Source organism: Rhinolophus sinicus, chromosome 6, assembly GCF_057876585.1.
Source record: "Rhinolophus sinicus isolate RSI-liver-muscle chromosome 6, RSI-T2T, whole genome shotgun sequence".
Lineage (NCBI taxonomy): Eukaryota > Metazoa > Chordata > Mammalia > Chiroptera > Rhinolophidae > Rhinolophus > Rhinolophus sinicus.
The window spans coordinates 25,963,017-25,989,313 of NC_142506.1; the positions used below are offsets into that span (position 1 = coordinate 25,963,017).

The 26,297-nt window shown below is 36.0% G+C and overlaps 1 pseudogene; it reads right to left on the reverse strand.

The window, feature by feature from the left end:
* Positions 1 to 4,261: 4,261 nt before the first annotated feature.
* Positions 4,262 to 25,574, reverse strand: LOC109457585 (eukaryotic translation initiation factor 3 subunit E pseudogene; annotated as a pseudogene).
* Positions 25,575 to 26,297: the final 723 nt, after the last annotated feature.

The window sequence follows — 26,297 nt, forward strand, 5'->3', positions numbered from 1 at the left end:
TCATGCATTAATTTATATGTAGCAGAAAATCCGAAATAAATGCTCTAATACTTGGCAAATTATTATTTAGGAGATGAAGCATATTTGAATAATTTAAATAATTAACATACTTTAAGACTATTCATACAGTATTGACATTATGGGAGAAGGGATTTAATCATCTGGGAAAAACTGTATTGGACAAGTATGGTTGATGATGAGTGAAACTCAGTAACAATTTTATTTATTTGCTTTCTTTTATGAGAAGATAAATGCATCTCAAAAGTTTGCTTTATGACATCCAGAGATGCATATATACTTGTGAAATATGCAAATATTTACGAGGTACACAGTTTTAAATGTTGTTGAATTCAACTGAAGCACTGTGAAAAATGAAACTAACATACTCCCAAATTCCATTTTTCATTTTAACAACCTTGGCTAAACATTTTTTAAGAATTGAAATTTTTGAAGTCAGTTTTAGTGACTATGATCTCACTTCCCCAAGTTATTTCTGCCAGGTTTCATGGGGCACAACTACAATCCTCAGTTTCTAAATAGGACAAGAGCAGGAAACTGGAGCTGGCCCAGCAGCTACAAAATCTACACTTATATACTCATTCTTTTAAAAAAATAATTTAGTTTTTTAAAATTACAGTTGACATATAATATTATATTAGTTTCAAGTGTACAACATAGTGATTAGACATTTATATAACTTACAAAGTGATCTCCCCAATACATCTGATACCATACATATTTATTACAATATTATTGACTATATTCCCTACGCTGTCCTTTACATCATAGGGACTATGTTGTAACTACCATGACTATTTTGTAACTACCAATTTGTACTTAATTCTTTCCCCTTTTTCACTTATCCCACCCAAACTCCCTCCCATTTGGCAACCATCACAATGTTCTCTGGGGGCAGCTGGTTAGCTCAGTTGGTTAGAGAGTGGTGCTCTTAACAACAAGGTTACCGGTTTGATCCCCACATGAGCCACTGTGAGCTGCATCCTCCACAACTAGATTGAAGTGACTATTTGAGTTGGAGCTGTTGGGTCCTGGAAAAACACACTTAAATAAATAAAAAAAAAAATGTTCTCTGTATCTATGAGTTTGTTTCTGTTTTAATTGTTCATTTATTTTGTACTTTAGATTCTACATATAAGTGAAATCATATGGTATTTGTCTTATTCCACTCAACACAATACTCTCTAGGTCCATCCATGTTGTTGCAGATGGCAAGATTTCATCGTTTTGTAGGGTTGTGTAGTATTCCATTGTATATATGCAACACCTCCTCTCTATCCATGCCTCTGGTGATGGACACTCAGGTTGCCTCCATATCTTAGCTATTGTAAATAATGCTGCAGTGAACATGTGTATGCACACGTTCCTTTGAAGTAGTGTTTTGGGTTTCCTTAGATAAACACTGAGAAGTGGGATTACTGAGTCCTTCTTTGTCTCTTGCTAAAACCTTTGTTATAAAGTCTATTTTGTCTGGTATAAGTGTTGCTGTCCCAACTTTTTGTTTGTTTGTTTTTATTTTCATGAAATATATTTTTCATCCCTTTACTTTCAGTCTGTGTGTATCTTTCAATCTGAAATGAGTTTCTTCTAGGCAGCATATGTAAAGGTCTTCTTTCCTTATCCATTCAACCACCCTATCTTTTGATTGCAGCATTAAATCCATTTACATTTAAAGTTGATAGTTAATTGTTGACAGATATGTAGTTATTGTCATGTTATTATTCATGTCTTTGATCTTTTCTTTCTTCTTCTTAAAGTAGTCTCTTTAATATTTCTTGGAATACTGGTTTAATGGTGACGAATTCCTTTGGCTTTTTCTTATCTGTGAAGCTCTTTATCTGTCTTTTGATTCTAAATGAGAGCTGTCACCATATACCAAAATTAACTCAAAATGGAGCAAAGACCTAAACATAAGACCTGAAACAATAAATTGCATAGAAGAAAGCATAGGTACTAAACTTATGGACCTTGAGTTCAAACAGGACTTTATGATTTCACCTCAAAGGCAAGTGAAGTAACAGCAAAAATAAATGATTGGGACAATATCAAATTAAAATCTTCTGCACAGCAAAACAAACCATTAACAAAACAGAGCAATCACTAAATGGGAGAAGATATTTGTAAACAATGCCTCCTTTAAGGGGCTAATATCCAAAATATATGAAGAGCTCATACAACTCAACAACAAAACAACAACCCAATTTAAAAATGGGCAGAAGACCTGAAGAAACTCTTCTCCTAAGAAGACATACAAATGGCCAACAGATATATGAAAAAATGCTCAATTTCACTAGTTTTTAGGGAAATGCTAATCAAAACCACAATGAGATATCACCTCACACCAGTTAGAATGGCTGTCATCAGAAGACAAATAATAACAAGTGTTGGAGAGGATGTAGAGAAAAAGGAACCTTCATACACTGTTGGTGTAAATGTAAATTGATGCAGCCACTATGGAAAACAGTGTGGAGGTTCCTCAAAAAATTAAGAATAGAATTACCATACGATTCAGCAATCCCTCTCCTGGGTATCTACCCAAAAAAACTGAAACTATTTATCCCTAAAAATATATATACCCTAATGTTCAATGCAGCATTATTCACAGTGGCCAACATAAGTAAACAACCAAAGTGTCCTTGGATCAATGATTGGATAAAGAAGATGTGGTACATATACACAATGGAATACTACTTGGCCATAAGAAAAGATGAAATATTGCCATTTGTAACAACATGGATGGATCTTGAGATTATTGTACTAAGTGAACTAAGGGAGACAGAAAAATTTAAGAATCACATGACTTCACTCATATGTGGGATATAAAACTGAAAGCAACAAAGGAACAAGACCAACAAAGCAAGAAACAAAAACACACAAAGAGACAATAGATTAGTTGTTACCAGAAGTTAAAAGGGGGGATGGTAGAAGAGGGGAAAAGGGGTTCAAATATATGGTGATATATTATAGAAATGTATACTTGAAATCTATATAATTTTACTAATCAATGTCATTCCAATAAATTAAAAAAAATAAAAGATAGCTTTGCTGAGTAATCTTGGTTGTATGTCCTTGCTTTTAATCACTTTGCATATTTTGTGCCAATCCTTTCTGACCTGCAAAGTTTCTGCTGAGAAATCAGCTTAGTCTTATGGGAGCTCTCTTGTAGGTAACTAACTGCTTTTTTCTTGCTGCTTTTAAGATTCTTTCTTTGTCTTTAACCTTTGGCATTTTAATGAAGATGTGTCTTGGTGTGGCCTGTTTGGGACTGTGCTTCCTGGGCTTGTATGTCTGTTTCCTTCACCAGGTTAGTTAAGTTTTCCATCATTACTTCTTCGATAGGTTTTCAATTTCTTGCTGTCTTTGTTCTCCTTCTGACACGCCTATGATGTGAATGATGATATGCCTGATGTTGTCCCAAAGGCCCTTTAAACTACCTTCACTTTTTGGGATTCTTTTTTCTTTTTGCTGCTCTGTCCAGGTGTTTTCTACTACCGTATCTTCTAAATCACTGATTCAATCCTCTTTTTCATCCAATCGACTATTGATTCCCTCTAATGCATTCTTTATTTTGATTATTGTATTCTTCATTTGTGACTGGTTCTTTTTTATTTTCTATCTCCATTTGTATATTTCCTATCTCTTTGTTGAAGTTCTGACTGAGATCATTGAGTATTCTTATAACCAGTGTTTTGAGCTTTGTATCTGGTAGATTGTTTCTATTTTCTTTAGTTCTGTTACGGAGGTTAGTTTTGTTCTCTCATTTGGGAATGTTGCTTTGTCTTCCCATTTTGGCTGCCTCCCTATGTGTGTTTCTATGTATTAGATAGGGCTGCTTTGTCTCCTGTTCTTAGTAGAGTGGCCTTATATACTAGGTGTTCTCTGGGGACTAGTGGTACAGTCTCACTGGATAACTGAGCTGAGTGCTGTAGGTGTGTCACGTTTGTAGGTTGTGTTTGCTCTTCTGTTGTAGTTGAGCCTTGGTTGCTCTTTGCACATCAGTGGGAAGGAAAGATGCTTAGGCTCATTGGCTGTGAGGATTGGCCACAGGGGAGGTGTTTTGCAGGGGCTGACACTACAGTGCAGGATTAACTTTAGCAGAGCTCTGGTGCCTGCCCAGTCTGCCCTTTGGGTGTGTCATCTGTGGAAGTGGCAGCTGGGTGGCCGTCTGGCAAGATCCAAAGCCAACCACCAAGCAGTAGGTGGCCCTAGGTCCTCCTGGGAGGGGCCCCATCACAGGACAATTTCAGCTGCTGCCTGTGCTCTCCCTAGCATGAGCTACACAGTGATTTGCAAATGGCTTCCACTTGCACTGGGCTTGGAGGTACCTGGGAGAAGCTGTCTCCAACTGAAGCTGGTTCCTGCCATTGGTAGGCTTGGGAATGCTTAGCAAGAGATACAGGGCATAAGAGATTCAAATTTCCAGGTATAAAACAAATAAGTCATAGGGATGTAATGTACAGCAGAGGGAATATAGTCAATAATATTGTGATACCATAGTATGGTGTCAGATGGTTGTTGGACTTACCATGGTGATCACTTCTTTAGATGTATAAATGTTGAATAACTATGGTGTATACCTGAAACTAATATATTATTGTATGTTAGCAATATTTTAATAGAAAACTTAAAAAAAATAAAGATTAATTATAATTTAGTCTTGTAATAAAACAAAATAAAATAACTGGGCAGTGATGAGAGCAGTGTGGTTTCTTGTGAATAACAGTGCTTACAGACAGTTTCTTCCTTCCTATGCAGAGGCACACTTTCCCTGGAGTTTTATTGGATAAGGATATTTACCACTGAATATCAGAATTGATGGCAGCAGAGCATTTCCTACCACCACGACTGTATGAGATGTTACTGTACATAAACTTAGATTAAAGAGTCTCAGTCATTACGGAATCCCCACAGAGCAGACCACAGGTGTCAACTGTGAAGTCTGTCACCACAAGGACTGATCTGAGGTACATATTTTTGCTTTTAGATTTTATGCTTAGACCTTTCATAGAGGCAACATCAAAAAACTTGTTCCATTCACAAGGTAAGCACAGACTCTTACCTTTCCAAGTGTTTGCCAAGCAGTCCTCTGACAGTTAGTTTTCAGATGATTTTATACACCCTTTGAGACATGTGGTGTGCTGTTTCCATGGCTACTCTTTCTGAAGAGTTCTTTTGGCAACTGTACAACCTGCATGACTCAGGATTTTTAGAGTTTCAGTAGAACAGGCCATCTTTGTGATGAGGCTGTGATTGCCAATGAACTGGGTATATCATATGTCATGGGTCTTACACTCATGTTAATCTCAAAGGTTTTCCTCCAAACATTTGCCTTTGATCAGAAATCTCCTGCATGATCATAGAAAGCTGATCTCATGATATGGAAGAGCCACTGAGTATGTCCATTTGATAGAACATAAACTAGAACTCCCAGCCCCTGACTTATACTTTAATGCCCTCTCCATCTATGCTGTGATACCCATGTGAGACTTTCTGGGTGGTCTCTGTTAACCCTGTGTCATAAATCATCCCACCATCACAGAGCCAAAATAGATGTACCTTTACAATCCACTTTTGCTATGGGCTCAGTGTTTGTGTTTCCCCAAAATTCGTATGTTGAAACTCTAATCCCTAATGTTATGAGAGTGGAGGCTTCATAATGGCACATGAAAGCAGTCATTTCCTGTCTTTCTCTCTGCCATGTGAGGATACAGCAAAAAGATGTCCATGTTCAAACTGGGAGCCCAATTGGCCAGTATCTTGACGTTGAACTTGCCAGCCTTCAGAATTGTGAGGAATAAATTTCTATTGTTTAAGTCATTCACCCAGTGTATAATATTTTTGTTATATCATCTTGAACTATAACAAATTGAGAACAATAGATTTCTTATTTATGATTTAATAAGGACAGAGTGGAAAAAAATTATCTTTAACATCACACCATAGAAACTTAATTCCCCATTAGACACCTTTCTTCTCTCCAAAAGGTCCTCCCTACTGCCAGACGTCTGATTTTTCCTAAGTTCTGAATAAAGACACCAAACTCAAGAAAACACAGGTATGACTGTCTTTAAATTCAGAACACTCTTTGGAACCCTAGACAAACTAAAGCAATAAACCAGGAAAAGTTCTCAGTTTGTCTACCTTCTTTTTCACTTACAATACCTGGAGAATATATAACCAGTTAGGTAGAAACCATTCAGTAAAGGAGGAGAAAAGGCAAGGTGAATAATAATCCAGCAGGAAATTTAGCTCGTAAAAATCAGCACCTCAAGAACAGTAATTTACAAAACGCTTTTAGGGCATGCTAGTTTCGTATATGTACATGCATTCTGCATATATGTTCATATGTACATATATGCAAGTTGATGATATATATTTGGGAAACTTGCATACTATAGTACTTACTGTGAATTATATAACAAAAGTTCTAACAATGTCAAAGAAAACAAATGTATTTAAGTTGTTTAATTCAGGATGTCCCAAACTTAGTTGAGCACAGAACCCGTCTTTCTTCCTCTAACTCCCATCTTTATCCTGTACACACACTGGCTCTAAAGGAGAGCAGGTTGAGTATGATGTCCTACAGATTTACAGACCACTCTAGCTGTAAGATTTCATGAGCTGACTCAGCTTGCTTTGAGAAACTTTTTGTTTTAAACTGAATGTTTCAATCACAATCTCCTGTACAGTTGTCTCCCAATCATAATTTAGCCACTTAATGAATGCTCACATTCGCACACTTTCTAAAACTTTCCAATGACTAAGAGTGAGCAGCATGGTGAGAGGATGTGGCTCTGGGTGTTAGATGAGACCAGAAAGCCAGGCCTGATGCAATTAATTATAGGCTTGGGAATTTGTGCGTCTGAACACAGAGGAAGTGAGAACAATGTCACTTCCTCCTCAAATCTTCTATGATTCTATAATACTGTCTTTGCCAATGTCCCAAAGCAAAGATCTGAAATATCTAGTAGCCTCAGAGTTTAGTAACAGAGTTCTCTGAGTTATTGGGTTTTTAGAGATTACGTCAACAGGAAGATTACAGGATATTTAAAGGATAACTATACCCGAGTTACTTCACAAATAGATTTAAGGAAACACTTGCAATTTCCTAGAGAAATGAAAGGATTGCGAAAGAGAAGGATGCTTCTGGCCAGTTTTCCAGTGAAATACAATGAATAGGAATTTAGTGGTAGATAATACCTCTGCTAGAATAATAGTTGCTATTTTAACAAATAAATTCTAAAATGTCAGCATCTCAGCAACACATTTTTCTTGTTTATTTAACAGTCCAATGCAGGTGTACCTAGTCAGCAGATAATTTTGGTTTATCCAGATGGTGATTCAGGTACGAAAATTTTTCAGTTTTGTAGTTTAGGGTTCTTTGCATCTAGACCCAGAAAAAAAAAGGGACACCTCCTACTTAAATGCTTTGGTCAAGAAGCTATGTGATTGGTACAAATAGGTCATATGGCTCCTCTAGATGCAAGGGGCTGGAAAATGAAGGTTCAGTTTAGGGAGTGTTAAAATTAAATCCAAATGGAGACCTGACTTGAGAATCCCTGAGTAGACAAAACCGTTTAAGCCATGTCAGTAGAATGGGTGAACTTCTAGATAATTTTGAATAGTAATGGTCACTTTGGGAAAACTTTAACTTAGATAACATAAGCCATTATAAGGGGCATTCTTGAAAAGAGAGGATCTTATGCCTCTCAGAGACAGTGGAATGCATTAATTGTTATGCAGAACCTTCTAAAAGTCAAAATGACTCCAAAAAATAGCTCTAAAAAGGATCCTTATAACATGCAAATTAATCTTTAGGAAAAAAAAATCGCTGTCTGTGTGGGTAACCTTAACTTAGTCCATCTGACAAAAACACAATTTGGATCTGCTATTTTTCAGAGCTTTGAATTATCATAACCGAGACATGTAAAATTTTTAAATGAAAACCGTAAGATCTGTTTGTATCTGTCTATATGTTTATGTATGAGTGTGTATGTATGTATATAATGTATATGTAATATTTTAAGTGTTTTATTTAATTGGCTTAAAGAAAAATAAGCATGTATATAAATTAAGTATTCCTAAAACTCCCAGATATATGGAAACTAACCCAAATGTTTTTTAAGTTCACATGATCTGGCATAATCTTTGATAAATAAAAGCTAGTTTAAGTTTCTTGGTTTAATAAAAGCAGAAATGTATTCATAATTGTCAACTTTAAATATAATGCAAACATATAACTTTTTCTATCTGGGTTTACTAGTCAAAATAAGCTCATACTGTTTCTATGTTATAAAATCTTTCAACAAGAAACATAACTCAAGATCATGGCTAGTTATTTGATGTCTAATCCAAGCATAAAGACAAGTAATTTAAATAAAGTAAATAAGATAAAATTTTATACTAAGTAATAACTAAATAATATTCATTGACTATCTAGATCATTTCCAAAAAGATAATATTGAGACATTAATTGCTAAATATGTTTAACTTTATCTACTTTGGGCTCCTTAATTTTTATATGGAGACAAAATATATTTGGATCTATAACAAATCTCTTTTGCCATAATAAAAATTGTAAATTTTTAATTATGTATAAATTTGCTATTCTACTCAGGATGTTAATATATGATAAGCAGTTCACTATTTTCTTCTTCCTGGTTTTCACTAGAAAGTAAAGGTTACTAACAGTTAAAATTAATAATCAATATGTAAAAATTGAACTACTAGAAACAATAAGAGTGAAAGGAAACAACTTTGTATGCAAAGTATGGGAAGGAAAGTGATATATTTTTATGTCAAGAGTATTATAAGATGTGGTTTTGTTAATCAAAAGAGTAATGTCTAAAATAAAAATACTGGTTATTCTAGAATACAAGAAGAAAAAGAGCAAGACAAAACCTAAATAGATATAAAGTTGGAAAACATTTGTGGAAAATAAATTTTATGTTGTGAGGTTAGGGCTGGCTAAATTGAATAGATTTATTTATAAGGGACTTTTAAATGAGCTCACTAATGTATTGATACAAAACGAGAGTTTAATTTTCCCTTTGTTAAAGCTGCTAAATTTCTGAGACTATTGGTCTACTCTTAATAAAAGTCTATAAAAGGTTTTTCTTTCATGTAATCTGCCTAGGAAACAAAGAATCTGTATCTTAGACAATATTTTCTGTGCTCCATGTTGTCTTTAAGTCTTTGATTACTTAGAAACTCTATTTAATATTAAATGAGCTAGGTTTTTTGTTGTTGTTTTTACAACTACATAACTTTCTGCATTTGTCTGAAATCTTTTCATTGTCACTTCAGTTGAATGAATAACTAAGTATTGTTTCACAGGACTTATGCTCCTATTTGATCAAATGTCTTGTATCTTTAGACATTTTTGACAAACTCCCCCAAATCAAATTCTGAATGAAGTCTTTTTTATTTCAAACTAACTTGGGATTTTATAGAAGATCTACAAATTATATTTGCTCTTTCTCCTTATAAAAGAAAAATGTTGATTTATTTAGGTTTATTTGATATGTTAAATTGCATAGGAAATATTATCAAATACAAAGTAATGTTTAACCTTCCCAGATTATATTTACATGGCATATATTATGCTTATATGTAACTCAGAAATTGTATGAAATTTCTAAGATTCTAATATGTCCTGGTATAATGTTACCAGTCAAAATTTCAGCTATTATAAGATATTGTATGTCAGAAAAACAACAAAATATACTTGTCAATTGCATCATTGTGTGTGTGTGTGTGTGTGTGTGTGTGTGTGTGTGTGTGGTGTGTGTAAACTCTCACCAGATCTTTAACCATGGCTATTTTGAAGCCTTTTGTCATTGACAGACAGTTACTGTTTTACTCTCAATTCTTCATTGTTGTACTCTGAATTCTTCTCTGAAAGCACTTGCAATCAACAACAGACAAAAATGCTTCATTTTCAAAGAAATTCATAGGGAAAAAACCCTGCCATGTACTCTTAGAATAAAGGTTTCTGATAACTTTAAGATCATAACACTGAACTGATAAGAATTTCTAAAACTCTAATGGAACACCAGTTGATTCGTGAAGCTGTTAAGTCATGATGAAGCAAAACAAGAATTAATTACAGAAGACTGAATAAGCTGATGAAGACAATTACTATATTCATAACTTCATTTATAACACTGTTGGTTTTTTAATGTTTTTCCACATTTAACAGACCCATTTTTTCTCCTTTCTTTTAAACTATCTATAATATGGGTTTCCAAACTGCGGCCCGTGGGCCAACTGTGGCCCGCAATCCATTTTTAATTGGCCTGCAGCAAATTCCAAAAATATATTTAGTTTACTTAAATAAACCAGGTGAGGCAATACGTACTTCACCTTGAGTGAGTGGCCCGGCTGTTTGTGTATTTTATCTCATATGGCCCTTGGTAAAAAATGTTGAAAAAAGTTTGGGCACCGCTGATCTATAATTTACAGCAATTTTGTAAAATATACTTTTGTAAATAAAAGCTGAAACATTTGTCTTTTGTTCCCTAGCTGACCCTTCCAGAATTTAGAAACTCATTAAATATTCCTATTTTTTATGACAATATATATACTTACATATGTTTAATAAGAGGATATATTTGAGAATTCATAGAATCACTATTCTTACTACATTTATCTCAATAATCAAACCAAGTTTAATAAGACTAGATTTATCTTATAAACTAGTTTCACTATAAATATCTTTGATAAAAATGGGTGGCTGTTAAAAATATGTCTCAATAGAAAACTATAGTGCACTCATTATCAGATTCTAGTCCTGCTAACTGTATTTGAAAATTTGTTATTTACTTGCAGACCACGAAAGATCACATATGGACAACCTTCATGCCGTTGTTATATGGGCCACTCAAGAGAGTTCACCCAATAACATCCAAGACAGTCCAACTGCAAACCAGGAAAATCAGACTGAAACTGCCATCCTCATTCCACCATTTAAAGATGCTTCCAGCTCAAATCTAGAAATGTTCTCAACTGGCTACACTCCAAACTTAGAAGCAGTTTGTAATTTGCTTGAACTTTAACCTTTGTTAACCTTTTAACCTTTCTTTAAAATTAACCTTTGGTTTTTCATTTGTTTCCATAGAAATGCCCTTTCAGGAAGCTACCTGATTGCTCAGATCATAAAGGCTTAATTTAGGTGGAAGCTCACCTGCAATGCCTCCTGAACTAAAACATCCTCATATCATCTTATGTTTAGTAATCATGAGGACATGTGATTCCTAATACATCATACAGTGCCTATGTAAATAACTAAAAAAAATGAAACCAGTTACACACTATGCCCCTCCAAATGTAGACTGATTTACAAAAGTAAAACCTGAATTTCATTCTAACCGTTTTATTTATTTAATTCATTAAATCTTGGCTCCTGGGAATCTCTGCTGTGGGACATTTTTCAACCTTGGCTATTATTCTCCTTTATAGTCATCTTATTAACCTCTCTAGGGCATTGAATCCTCTCAGGGGCTTTACATGGCTTTTGAAGCCACTCACACATCAAATGATATCAATCATGATTAGACAACTTGATGAGCTCAAGGATTTGACTTCCCACATCTATGATGAAAATGCAACTACTGGTAACAGTGACTACATGACCCTCTATTCTTACTTAACTCGTGGAAACAGCGAACATGTGAGTTTTCAGCCTGGCTATGACAACAGCAGAAACTGAGAGCAACCCTATACTAGTTGGTCACATTCTCAGCTTGCTGAGAGAACGACCGAAAAGAGAGCCATTGTTAAAATTAAATACAAAATGGAGACTGGACTTGAGAATTCCCTGAGTAGACAAAACCACTTAAGTCACTTAAGCAAAACTAAATCTCTTATTTCATGACTGTCATGCCGGGTATCATGTGGGGTCTCTGGTCCCACTCCCCACATAAGAACGCAAGACATGGTGAGGCCAAAAAGCAACACCCACGGAGCCATAGATAGGGGAGTCACACCACTATAGTCTCACTGGCAGCTGGGTTGGAGACACAGGAGCCACATTATCCACAACCTGCCGTCCACTTCTCTGCCAACCAACCTCACTTGCTAGCCACAATCCGCTGTGCTAACTGCAATCCGCTCTTGCTAGCTTAGCCCCCATCTTTTTGCTAGCCCCCATTTGCTGCTAGCGTAGCCACGGCAGTTATATTAGTGGCCAATGGCTCACTGGTTACAGCTGACAGCCAACTAGCCACAGCTGATGGCCATCCAATCACAGTTGATAGCCATTTACTACCTGAGCCAGCACCTTTCCATGTGAGGCCAAGAGCCTGGAAACTGCACTCCTGGCTCTGTCCCCACAATGACCATACATGAAACTTAGGTTATTTCTTGTAAATGCATCCAATAATAATAAAAAACCTCAAGTCATCGTCGTACAAATAGTATAAGATAATCACTTTTAATCAGTTCTCCGCCACCTGGAAACCTCCATTATGATAACCAATCATTGTAAAGCTTAACAGTTTCCTCTTTTTCACTTTATAAGCCATCCTGTAACATCATACCCCTGAGCTTTGCATCATCAGTCTTTGAATTTGAAAGCTCCCAATTTAAGAATTGTTCTTATATGCACAATAAACTCTTATTGATTTAGTGGTTTTAATTTGGCTATTTCTGGATTCTTTACAGCAGCAATTTCCTGCAAAAATCTCTGCACTATGAAGGGGGGGCACATATTTTTGTAGACAACTTTTTTGCATAAATAATAATAAAATAATTTAGTTTCCTGTTGTTGCTTTAAAAAATTACCACAAACTTAGTAGCTTATTTATTGTCTTACAGTTCTGGAAGCCAGAGACCTAAATTAATCTCACCAAACTAAAACCAAGATGACGGCAGGGCTGCAGTTCTTTTTGGTGGTTGTAGGGAAAAAAATCTGTTTTCTCACCTTTTTCAACTTCTAGGGGCTGTCTGCATTCCTTGGTTTCTGGCTCCCTCCCATCTTTAAAGCCAGCAATGTTGGGCCACGTCCTCCTCTTACTGCCATCTCTCTGGTGTTCTCTCTCTGCCTCCCTCTTCCACTGATAAGGACCCTTGTGACTACACTGGCCCTCCTGGATAATCAGATCAATCTTCCTCATCTGAAGGTCAGCTAATTAACAACCTTAATTCCATCTGCAAACCTTAATTCCCCTTTGTCTTATAACCTTTCTATTCACAGGTTCCTATGATCAGATCCTGGGCAATTTCAGGAGGCCAGTATTCAGTCTACCACTGTAACACAAAGATTAGTCATACAACATTTATTAAGTATTAGGTTAGTGCAAAAGTAATTGTGGTTTAAAAGGTTAAAGTAATTGCAAAAACTGCAATTACTTTTGCACCAACTTAATACCTGCTGTACACAAGAACCATTCATTATCTAGAGTAATTCATTTAATCCTTACTATAGCCCAATCAGGTATGTATTTTGATCACTGTTTTACAAATGAGAAAATTGAGAAAGAGAGAGAGATTCAGCAACCTTATATATAAAGTCAGGGCCAATGAAAGGAAAAAACAGAATTAAAATCCAGTTCGGTCTGACTAAAACTCCCATTTTATCCCCAAATGTCTACCTCCCTCCCCTCAGATCTTTCATTCCTTATTTTTGTGCAGAAGTCCTTGCCTCTTACCTTTTTGACAACAGTGAAGCCACATAACTTTCTCCTTTTAAAATATGTTTACATTTTTCAATGGTTGGAAAAAAATCAAAAGAACTGTAATGTTTTGTGAAAAGTGAAGACATAGGAGAATTAAACTTCAGTGTCTATAAATAAAGTTTTATTGGAATACGGTGTGCTTGTTTGTTTACAGATAGTCTATGGCTGTCTAAGTACCTATATCCTCTCACCTTTTCCTCAGTAACAGAGGAGGAGCATTCCATTGCCTCCAAAGGTAAGCAATTGAAGAAAAAGTTCTGCCATCAGTCTTCTCAGGTTCCCCTAGAAGAGCCTCAGAGTTTTCAATGAACAGACCAGTATTACTTCTTTCACTAGAGCACAAGTCTATTTGTAAACATTAGGAGTCCTGGGCCCAGAAAAAGCAGCTGACCAGGGCTGGAGAGGGTCAGGTGGTTTTGCCTTTGCTTTCTTACAGACAATTAATTACACTGAAAATCAGAGACCGAAAATTTAGAGGTGGAAGAAAACTTAAATGTGAAAAATTCATCCTTCTATTTACAGACAATAAAACTGAGGCCCAAAGGAAACATGTAACTGGTCTTGGGTGGCACAGTTATTTATAACAAGAATCTGGGTGTCAGTCTAGATTCCAGGTTGTAAGACTCTCAGCGTAGGTTCTTGTCGTGCAGGGTGTCAGGCGGGGTTTCTGGTCCCACTCCCCACATAAGAACGCAGAACATGGTGAGGCCACAAAGGAACACCGACAAAGCCATAGATAGGGGAGTCATACTACTATAGTTTTGCTGGCGGCTGGGTTGGAGACACATGAAGCAGGAGCCACACTGTCTGCAACCCGCCATCCTAACTGCAATCTGCGCTTGCCAGCCACCATCTTCTTGCTAGCCCCCATTTTTCTGCTAGTGTAATCACAGCAGTTATATTAGTGGTCAACGGCTCACTGGTTACAGCTGACGGCCAACTAGCCACAGCTGATGGCCATCCAATCACAGTTGATGGTCATTTACTACCTGAGCCAGCACCTTTCCACATGAGGCTGAGAACCTGGAAAATGCACTCCTGGCTCTGTCCCCACAGTTCTCTTCTCCACATTCACTGAACAAGTTCAGCCAACCATCTGTTTTTGTACCACCTGTGAGCTACGAATGGCTTTTATACTAAAAGTTATTACAAATATGTTTTGTGTAAAGTAAAAAAAATATATAAATTCAAATTTCAGTATCTGTAAATAAATTTTTATTGTGCTTGTTTATTTATATACTGTCAATGGCTGTTTTCTCCCAAGGACAGCAGAACTTAATCGGGACACAGACTATAATGCTAACGATACAAGTCCTTATAGAGAGTGTGCTGACCCTTGTTTTTCACCCTGCCGGTATCCACACACCCTCATTCTTAGTGACATAGTGCAGCCAGGTTCTGCTGGGCCGAGGAGTGGCATTGTTGTAGGGAGATGAATGTTTCACTCAATGCTTCAAAGTTGTCAAGGCAGGTAAAAAACTTTTTAATGGAAATCATATCAAATACCATTCTTGTAACCTTCGTCAGTCTGTGAACAAGGAACGATCCAGACTTTATCCATAGGGAGAATTGTCTACTCTGGGCAAGCATTGTGTGATAGTTCTTTTATTTATAATCTCATTTATTCTTAGCAACAACTTTAAGAAACATTTTATACCCATTTTATAGATAAAGCAACAGAGATACAAATATTTAACCAGTTTTCTCCAGATCCCAACCAAATGGTATTATATTATATTATGTTAAACCGGGTCTTATATTATATAAGACCAGGTCTTATATTATATAAGACCAGGTCTTATATTAATTTTTGCTCCAAAGGATGCATTAGAGTTTATGGTCTGGCTAGGTCTTATTTTTTGGGGAAACCTGGTACTATTCTGATTAAGTTTCTTCTCAATATTCATGGCCAACATTTGGCTTCTAAATGAAAGGTTTTTGATCATTTCAATCACTTGCTGACAGGGTGAGACTGCATTGTTACCCATAACCACACAACCTAATAATTTAGAATCAATCTTCTCATCTAGTCGTGCATTTCTAATCAAATTTACAACCCACCTTTCAGCTTCTTCTGGAGTCACATTCAGTTTATCTGCCAACATAATGCAGATACACTGGTGGATGCAACAAAAAGTCTCAAATATGAAGAGATGGTCATTTTCAATAAAATCCTCAAGACAAGCCCCCAAGAAGAAGTCATTCACAAGCACAGATTCACATGCCCTCGGGTTTTTCTGAGTCTCATCAAAGACAAAGTTAACATAAGCATTCAACAGACTCTGTAATTGGATCTTTACATGTGAAGACACCTGTTGAATAACTTTGACCAGATCTTTTGACCTTCTGGCCTTTGCGAACATCTTTGTTTGCTATGACTACTATAGTCAAACAGCGAAGAATATGTTGACACATCGTCTGAATTGCATTAAGACACAGTGGCTGGTAAAGGAAGACATCAACAATTATCGTGCCCTTTGTGGTGGTTGAAGAAAACAGAGACCAGTGAATGAGCCATGTTCACAGCTGAAGAGACTGAAGTGGAGAACTCACAGTTATTATCTATGGTCTCTTATCCGTGTAAGGTCTTTCATGGCTACATCTCAATTCTGCGTTAAAATTTCAGAAGCCAGTTTTCCCCAGAGTGAACTCAAAGAATTTCTATCTGTTGCTGGAACCAACACTCTAAAGAACTAAAGATATTCTGGTGCTCCGGAGTAATTCCTACATCCATATCGGAACTTTGCAAAGTACCTAAATATTTTTCCTTAAAACTGTGCTTGTCTGTGAGGCAGTCTAATAGCATCTGACCATCCTGGTTGACTGCATTTGCCTTGTAGTTTTTGGATATTCAAACAACTTCGAAAATGGTCTGTTTCTGTCTGAAGTTGTTTCAGCTGTGCAACTGTGGTTCTTTTTTTCTCCCAAAACATGAGGAATATCATCATAATAAAGTTTTTGTATACATCCATAGCATCATACCATGTTGGTATTACTAAGATCCAATTTCCCTTGTAATAATTCTTTCTCATTATATATCTCCTATACTGAGAGAAACTCAAGCAACGGAAAGACTTAATGTTGATTCAGAAAGTGCGCCATACGTGTAGTCAAGTTGTACTCCACGCTCTTGTCAAGGAAAAGGGGTACAAATATCTTTTAAAACCAAGTGGGGTATCATATATCACAGTGTGAAACAGTAGCAAAGCAAGATGAAGTCCTGCTTTTTCTCTTCACCAACATGGGACGAGGAAGGGCTACAGCACATTTTCTAATAGCTGAGTGAAGGAGGATCCTTCAGAGCTGCAAATTAAATCTGAAGTACTTTGCCAATTGACTCCCAATCGATTATTCTAAATGTTTGTGCTGCAGAGAATGTGATTTCTCCCAGGGACTCTGAAGAGTGGTGCTTAGTTATTCATCATGAAATTTAATTTCAGAGCTTGTAATCATGTAACTGTTTAAAATGGAATTTTTCAGTAAAACATGTTGAGAGGAAATAGAGGATTATTTAACATCTACTCATCTCACTTCCAGATTAGTTTAAAATTGGATGTATTTCATGATTTCACAACAGCAATCACATAAGGGCCATGTAAGCTAAACTCCTACATAGTCTCTGCTAATTTGGTTGATTTAGGTATTTTGTATCATGAATTGGAAAGGATATTACAGATTAAGAGGTACAGATACAAGTCTTTTCTTTCCTCCCAAAGGTCCAACTCCACAGAAACACAATTAACTTCCTCTGAGCCACTCCTTGAGATGCTTAGGACAATATTAGCTGACAAATTAAGTCTAAAGTAATAGATGAGGAAAGACATTAACTATATTAAATGTAAGGATGACGTGATGCAAATTAGTTTTAATCTTAAACAGAGGCAAAAGATGCTTTTGAATTTGGCAACATCAAAGATTACTGAGAAATAACTTTCATCAGAGAATTCCAGTCTTGGGGTGAGTATAGCCAGATACAGAGTGAGCCAGATATCATGTATAGATGTCTCATAATACCCTGCATGGACATAGATGACCAAGAACGAAAACCTTTCCACAGAGTATGAAAGAAAAAGAAGTTTAGTGAAGCTGAACTAAAGGCATTTTTTTTCTTTTTATCACCACTGAAACATAAATAAAATGTCAGGGACCTCTAGGAATAATGAAACAACTGTCATTCAAAAACAAAACAAAACAAAAAACTTAAAATTGTCTAATAACCAATTGTAAAAATTAAAAAATATCTAACTAGGCTTATATTATGATTTTCCATTATCTGAGATAAGTTCAATAAGTGACATAATTTTTGTAAAAACAAACAATCAAATAAACATTTTCTCCTACTGGATATTCTCTAATCCATTTTCCACATAGCCATAAACCTGATCTTAAAGAACAAGTCATTACACATCTTAGTTCAATAAGATCCACAGTTTTTTATACGGCCAATGATGTCCTGAATGATCTAGATTCTAGATTCTAGAATGACAACATCTCCATCCTTGTCTCATGCTACTCTGCTCTCTGACCTTGCTGGCTTCTCTTTTATGCTTCAAAGCTCATTTTTTTGCTTTTGTTCCCACTTCAAATCCTTTTCATATACTGTTTCCAGAACCTAAAAAGACCCACAACTCCTCTTCAAACAGCTGGCTCTTCTCTTCTGTATAAATGTCACCTCTCTAGCAAGATCACGCCCTTAGCTGATCTAAATTTTACTTTTTCTTCCCTTCACTTATGTTTCTATATCACTGCATCTTATTAATACCACAGCACTTATAATAACTTATAAATTAGATGCATATGTCTGATAACTTGTGTAGTATCTTGTTTTATTATTAAATTTATTGGGTTGACAATGGTTAATAAAATTACATAGTTTTCAAGTGTACATTCTATAATACATCATCCATATATCACATTGTGTGCTCACCACCCAGAGTCAGTTCTCCTTGCATCACCATACACATATTTGGCCCCTTTTTCCCCTCTTCTACCACCCTCCTCCCCTTACCCTCCGGTAACCACTAAACTGTTGTCTGTGTCTATTAGTTTTTGGTTTTTTGTTTGTCTTGTCCATTTATTGCTTTCAGTTTTATATCCCACATATGAGTGAAATCATATGGGTCTCGATTTTTTCTATCTGGCTTATTTTGCTTAGCATAATAATGTCAAGATCCATCCATGGCAGAATTTCACAAATGGTACTATTTCATCTTTTCTTATGGCAGAGTAGTATTCCATTATGCATATATACCACATCTTCTTTATCTAATCATCTATTGAAGGACACTTTGGTTGTTTCCACATCTTGGCCACCATAAATAATACTCAGTGAATATCGGGGTAAATACCATGTTTCTCTGAAAATAAGACCTACCTGGACAATCAGCTCTAATGTGTCTTTTGGAGCAAAAATTAATATAAGACATGGTGATATGATATGATATGATATGATATGATGACATGACATGACATGACATGACATTATATTACATTACATTACATTATATTATTTATATTATAAAAACCTGGTCTTATAGTAAAATAAGACCAGGTCTTATATTAATTTTTGCTCCAAAAGATGCATTAGAGCTCATTATGTGGTTAGGTCTTATTTTCGGGGAAACATGGTATATCTTTACAGATAAATGTTGTATAGTATCTTTTATTTCAATTTGATTGTAACTTCCATAAACTTTTTGGCAAAGAATTTTATTTATCAATGTCTACCCAGTACATGATAAAGAAGAGGTATGCAATGAAGATTTGTTTAAGAAATGAATGAGCTCAAATATCTTTTCTCATTTCCAAGCCACCCCTTCACACATATTTATGGGTAATTGGCTAAATTTGTGCCTTTAGAAAGTAGTTCTAAATCTAGTAATCGTATTCTGGATGACATAATGAGAAGTAATATAGGTGAAGTAGTGAGGAAACTAAAAGTGATTGTCAAAGTATTTAAAAGATTTAAGATAGGATATTAATTTGGTTAAGAAGAGGGTGAGGGGAAAGGCCCAGAAAGAATATTTTAGTTGGGGACACAAGCATGAGGAATGACATAAAAGGAAAGAATAACATGCTATGTAGCAAAAATGAGCACAGTCTGCACAGATTAGAGAACATCTGTTTGGGAAGTAGTTTAGGTGGATTTGGGTGAATACAGAGGGTGCTAAAAGCAAGAACAAAGGAAAAAACTGTATTAAAATTGTAATACTCAATATATACCAATAATAAAAGATGAATACAAGTCACGTGTATACATTGTTTTGGCACCCCTGGTAGTGTAGCCTCATGGGCTACATTAATGCCAGACTAAGTTGTATCTGTGTGAGTTCCTGATCAATAAGTTTGTCATTGCAGATGTAAGAAAGAAAGATGATATGATAAAACTGGAGTTCTAGAAGACTCATCTAGTATGACACATTGGAGGACAAAATGTTATCTGTGACAAGATAAATAATGAGGTAATTGAAGCAATGCATAAAATATGGCAATGAAGGTGAAGAAAAAGGAATCAAACATATATTAAAGGTTATCAGTAATTCCTTTCACTTCAAAATGGTTTTATCGTGTTGGAATAAGTGACCGAGAAATTTTAAGAGACTTTACAAATTGAACTTGTAATTTTTGTTAAGCTTGAGAACAAACTTCAGTAATGCAAAATCAATTTAAAGGAAAATTTACCCAATTTGAATAACCAAATTGTATGTTGACTTAAATTTTGATAGGTATTCCTCATGCATTCACTACAGAGGGTTTTATCAGTTAGCATGAGCATGTAGTGAATTGACATTGAAAAGAAAATAAATGGGCAAGGTATTTGGATTAAAATTTCTTTGACGCAGAACACTTCAGCTTTTTTTTACGGAATGGACTTACAAGTTTTTGGCCTGTGTATAATACAAGTTTTCTTAGCTTGACATCATTCTTGGATGTCATCTCATGCCTCTTAATTTATACCAAATTCAAAATGTCTCTGAGAAGCTAAGTACATAGGTCTTTTTAATGGAGACAAGCGATGAGGGAACACAGTGTTCTTTTGAAAATTACAACAGGACTATTTGAACCTTTTCTTTCCCCTTCATTTTGCCTGTTTTTTTATAAGTTTCTATTCTATTTCAGTCTTTTAGTTTGTAAAAGTTATTTGCATAAAATCATCTTCAAGAAAAATTGCTTTTGGGTCTTAGAAAAAAGGTCTGCTGCATCATCTTAAAGCATCATAAAAAGTCACAGAAAAAAACAGAAGCCCAGAAAGTGCTATTGACTCTATTCAGCAAAATCTCTTTTATCCTCCATGTATTATAGACACTTAGAGGTCTGCTTTCTGCAATAGACCACAATATCAATAAAGCATGTTGGTACACTTCTTTAAAAAATAACATACTGCTATTTTTTTAATTAAATGTATTGGCTTTCCCTCCTATTAGAAAAGCACTTCTAGTCTTCTGAAACACATTTGCAAAATTCAGAAAATGATAAAGAAGAAGAAAATTATTTGTGATCTCAACACTTAACCAGTTGATCTGGCTCTCTATATAGATAGAATTACATTGCACATTCTAATGCATAACTTGATTTTCCCACTTGGGAATTTATACTAAGCATTTGCCGTGCTTTAAAATATACTTCTCAAAAAAATTTTAATGGCTGCCTACCGCATCTTGTGTAATTGACACATACTGTATTTTACTAATCATCTATTGTTAGTTTTGTGATATTCCTTTATTATAAATTATACTGTAATTAACATCCTTGTGCAAAACACTGTGTATTTTTTTTCTTTAAAATGAATTTCTAGGATTGAAATTGCTCAGTCAAATGTTACTTGTATTTTATTTACTTTTAGTATATTTTGCCAAGTTGCCTTTTTAGTGTTATAGAATATAGTCACTCATTTCTGACTATGTCATACGGCGCTGGAGTTTTCATATGCTTTGTTATTTTGCCCTTGGAGCTGGACTTTAATGAAAACTACCTTCTGTTGGGGTCTTGCATACACTCCAGGGTATGAACACATACTACAGTTTAGTTACCTAGTTGTTTTTCCTGGGGAAAGCCAGTGGAATCATGATGCAAGGTGATATTAAAGAGGTAGCAAGGGCCAGATTACTCAGGAACTGTGGGTCAAATTTAAGGACTGAGCAGGCATAATAGAATTTAAAGTGTGTGTGTGTGTGTGTGTGTGTGTGTGTTTGTGTGTGTGTGTTCATTAAAGATCCCTTTTGTATAGATGTGAATGTGTGAATGATTGGGCAAATATATTATTGACTATTATGCACCAGTATGCATCAGTCAGTTTTCAACAGTGCAACCATACAGCTTGTTAAAAAATGGACATAATTTGATTCTTGTTAGAAGTAGCTGATACCCTGTGCCTCAGTGCCCTCCTGCATTTGGGCTGTCCTACCTCATGTCAGAATGAAGCAACCAAAGAGTGAACACCTGGTGCACTGGTGGGTCTCCAGAATGCTATTCTAACAGTGCAGCCGTCATCAGCTCTTAATAGTTGATGCCTATTCAGGGGAGACTGTACATATTTTTAATGTAACTCCTGCCCAGGGGGACAATTAAGGACATTTTCATAGTAGTTAAAGAAAGAGGTAACAGTAACTTGTCCCACGTTGGCTAGGGTCAGGATATTAAAGAAAAAGAGAAACAGCTAAAACCGAGAGTTATTTAGAAACTAAAATCAGTGAGATGAATTGGATGTGGAGGTTTAGGGGATGTACTCTGAAATAGTTGCCACAGAAGGCTTCTCTTAATTGTTGACATTTGAGCTGAGCTCTGAATGAGAAAGAAACATGAAGAAGAATATTTCTGGCACAGAAAAAATAATTATAAAGGCTCTGAGGTAGGAAAGAGCTTAGTACGTTTGCAGACATCAAAAAAGAACAAGGTCAACCCATTCCAGTAAGTATAGTGGGTAAGGGGAGAGAGAGGAAATGTAAAAGATTACCAAGGTAGGAGATAGGTATATTCCTTTAATGGCAAGAATGACTTCCCTTGAGTAGAGAAGGAAAAGACCTCTAGATGGCAGAAGTGTTGATCCAGGTGCATATAGGTCAGTAGATTTGGTATCAAACCTTGAATGTATCCCATTGGCTCCTGTATTTTTAAGTAAAGTAGGAAGCAAGATAATCTGTCCAGTCCAAGAGAAGTGAAGAGATTTCAAAGAAGTGGAGAAGATCTGAATTGCCATCTGAGAGAATAGGAAAACATATTGACCAGGAAGATGCAAGAGAATGTGCCATCTTTAAATGAGGCAAATTCTCTACAGGCAATTTCTTAGGTCCAATGGCATGGATATTCTCCATAATAAGGAATACAATTCTGCTTTAAAAGTCATTCCAACAAATTATGAAACAGTACCCTTTGCTCCCCACATTGTGACATGAATAATGGCATGGTTTGCTGGATCCTGTGATTAATTAGTAGCTGTGACAGTTTGTTATGACCACAGAACAGTTTGTCAAATCTGTCTCATTGTATTTTCTTTCATGTGGCCATCTTATGTCCAAAAGTGCACATTTTGCACTGTTGCATACCTTAGGATGCTTTTCTCCATATTCATTTGTAAAAGATAAGTAAGCCTATGAATAAAATTATCCAATCAGAATCTTTAATAGAGATAGCTCCTCATTGTTTGCCCTTCCTTTTGTATTCTAGCATATTTTCACAATTTCGGTTGGTTTATAATTTTTCTTTAGTCATTATTGAGGAAAAAAGCTTGTTGTTGTAGCTTTATGTTTTTGTCCCTGTTTTACCACTGAATGTCCTTCTCAGATATGCAGCCCATTTGATGAAATTTGTAGCCCACATGTACTACATGAGCCTGAAAATATATATGAAGATTCTATTTTCCTTCTTGGTTGATTAATGCAATGCTACTATCAGTCAGAAAACTAGGTAATTATTCCTGTACTATGAGGATGCTTCTTTCTTAGACAGCCCAGAAACAGAATTTCCTCTCACGTCCTACATGAAGAGATTGCAAATGCTCATCACCATCAGGACAGAAAGTTAGAGTAGCATGGAATAAATTAACGGGTTCAAGTAGGGCAGAGACAGGAAGGCCACCGATAGCATTTATCATCTGATATACTTTTTCAGATATTCCGTCTGTCTAGCGTGTTAGAGAGCCAGACTAAGATCCCACACGTGAAGGCTTCATTGGATGGAATCCTGGTAGAAGCTGGCATTTAAGTTAGAATAGATACACAATTAGGTTCTACTGTTCGCTGAATTCAAGTAGACAGGGCCAGAGACATGAATCTCAGGGTCCTGAAAGAGCCTCATGAATATAATAATTTGATAGAGTCATCCCTAGTAACCTCGGAGAAATCGTAGATATTAGATCTCAAAGGGCAAAAAAACTGGATACAGACACATGGACCCAAATAAACGGCTATTTGTAGACTCGAGTACCTGGAATTTACATGGTTGCCTGAGATCAGGATTACTAACCTGATTTTGTCTTTAATAATGTTTTTAAAGTTATAAATTAGCAACTCTCCAGATACATAGTTTATCTTGATTTCTTTAAACAATGTTTCTTACAATATTAATGTAGGCAAGCCAAAGAAATATAGACTGGATCACTACCAAGATATTATTATATTATAGTTGACTGTGGAATACACAGTCAACTATAACATCTATAATGTGCAATAATTAGTGGATCAAAGTGAGTTTGCATCCATTCATTCAACAAATACATACAGAGGGTGCCAAAAAAGTGTACACATTTTAAGAAAGGAAGAAACTGTATTAAAATTGTAATACGCAATATATACTAATAACAAAAGATGAATACAAGTCATGTGTATACATTGTTTTGGCACCCCTGGTATTTATTGAACACCTACTGCGTCCAAGGCACTATGCTAGGTGCTTGCTTTACAGTAGTAAAGAAAATCAGGCACACATTTCTGGGAGAAAACTCTATAGTTCACTTACAGCAGGTTCTTTCTGACAACAAAGCCTGCTTACTTATTGGTAGTTAACTTTGGGAAAAGATCCTAGGAAACTAGAGTGGGATAACAGAGAGGACTGAAACAGGAAAAGAAAGAAAGGCAATTCAAGGATGAATTATTGAGCTGGTGGTTATGCTGGGGCCCCTTGAGGAACGTGCAGAAGCACCTCATAAATACCTGCCCTAGAAATAGCAGTGAGGAGTTTTAGCCATTGACCCCTCACTCCCATTGGTCAAAGGTGGCCCAAGGGGATATTGACTCTGTTGCAATTCCAAGAACACCATGTACAGCTTGGCTAAATGGGCAGTTTCAGTTCCCCATGTTGAGTAACAAAAGAGCCCAGGACAGAAAGTAAAAAATGTGCAGGTAAGTTGCTGTAAGAATACACCTACGTGGAGCTGGTTGACACAGCAATAGCCAGGAGAAAAAAAAGATGTGCCAAGAGGATGGGTGAGAGCCTCCATGGTTCACTCCTTACCTTGCTTGAATACACTCATTATCATAGGCCCTTAAAATATGTAGTTGGCTACAATCTCTACAAAAAGGTCTCCAGTCAGAGGGTGTATTAGTTTCCTAGGACTGCTGAAACAAAGTACCACCAACTGGGTGGCTTAAAACAACAGAAGTTTATTCTCTTGCAATTCTGGATGCTCGAAGTCTGAAATTAGTTAATTTAGTGTTAGTTAATGGGGACTTGCTCCCTCTGAGGCCTCTAGTGGGACTTCCTTGTGTCTTCCAGCTTCTGGTTGCCCTAGGTGCTCCTTGGTTTGTGGCAGCATCACTCAATCTCTGCCTCCAGCATCTTTACATTCCACCTTCTCTCTGCGTCTGTGTCTTCGTATGGCCTTCTCCTTTGTGTGTCTTTGTCTCTGTGTTCAAATTTCCCTCTTCGTGTAAGAACACCATTCATATTGGATCAAGGGCCCACACTACTCCAGCATGACCTCTTCTTAACTAATTACATCTGCAACTATTCCATTTTCAAATAAGGTCATGTGAAAGGAAAAAAAAAAAGTCAATTAGGGAGACATTACAATAACTACAGTGTGAAGTACCAAAGTCCTAGCTAATGAGCTGATGGTGAGAAGTAAAAGAAATTTATACTTCTGAGAAATAAGAGACAGGTAGAATGGAAGTAGGAGATTAAAAAGAGGAGGTTGTTTTAGTGGAGGGGTAAAAACTGAATTCAACTTTAAACACTGAGATAAAAGGTGTTGAGGGTATTCAATCATATACTTACTATGTGCCCAGTATTGTCTAAGGTGTCTAATATACCATTATATCATTTTCTTTGATGAGTCCACTGGTTTGGAACTCTTATATACACATTGTAAATAAAGCTTCAGAGAGTTAGTACTTTCTCCATAGCATAAAGGTTTCAATGATTATGATATCTTTGAAGTAAATAATTTAACTTCAGGCAAGTAAATAATTTTCAACACGCTTTCTTTTCTTACTCCTCTTTCTCCTCCTTTCTTTCTTCTCTCTCTCCTTCTGTTAATATATCTTTGTCTTGAATTAAGCTTTCATTGTAGATACAAGTGCTCATTGCTTATGGATAATGCTTCATAAATATTTGGGGGAGAAAGATCCATGAATTACTCGTCTTGAACTCTTGATTTTGAAGTCACTT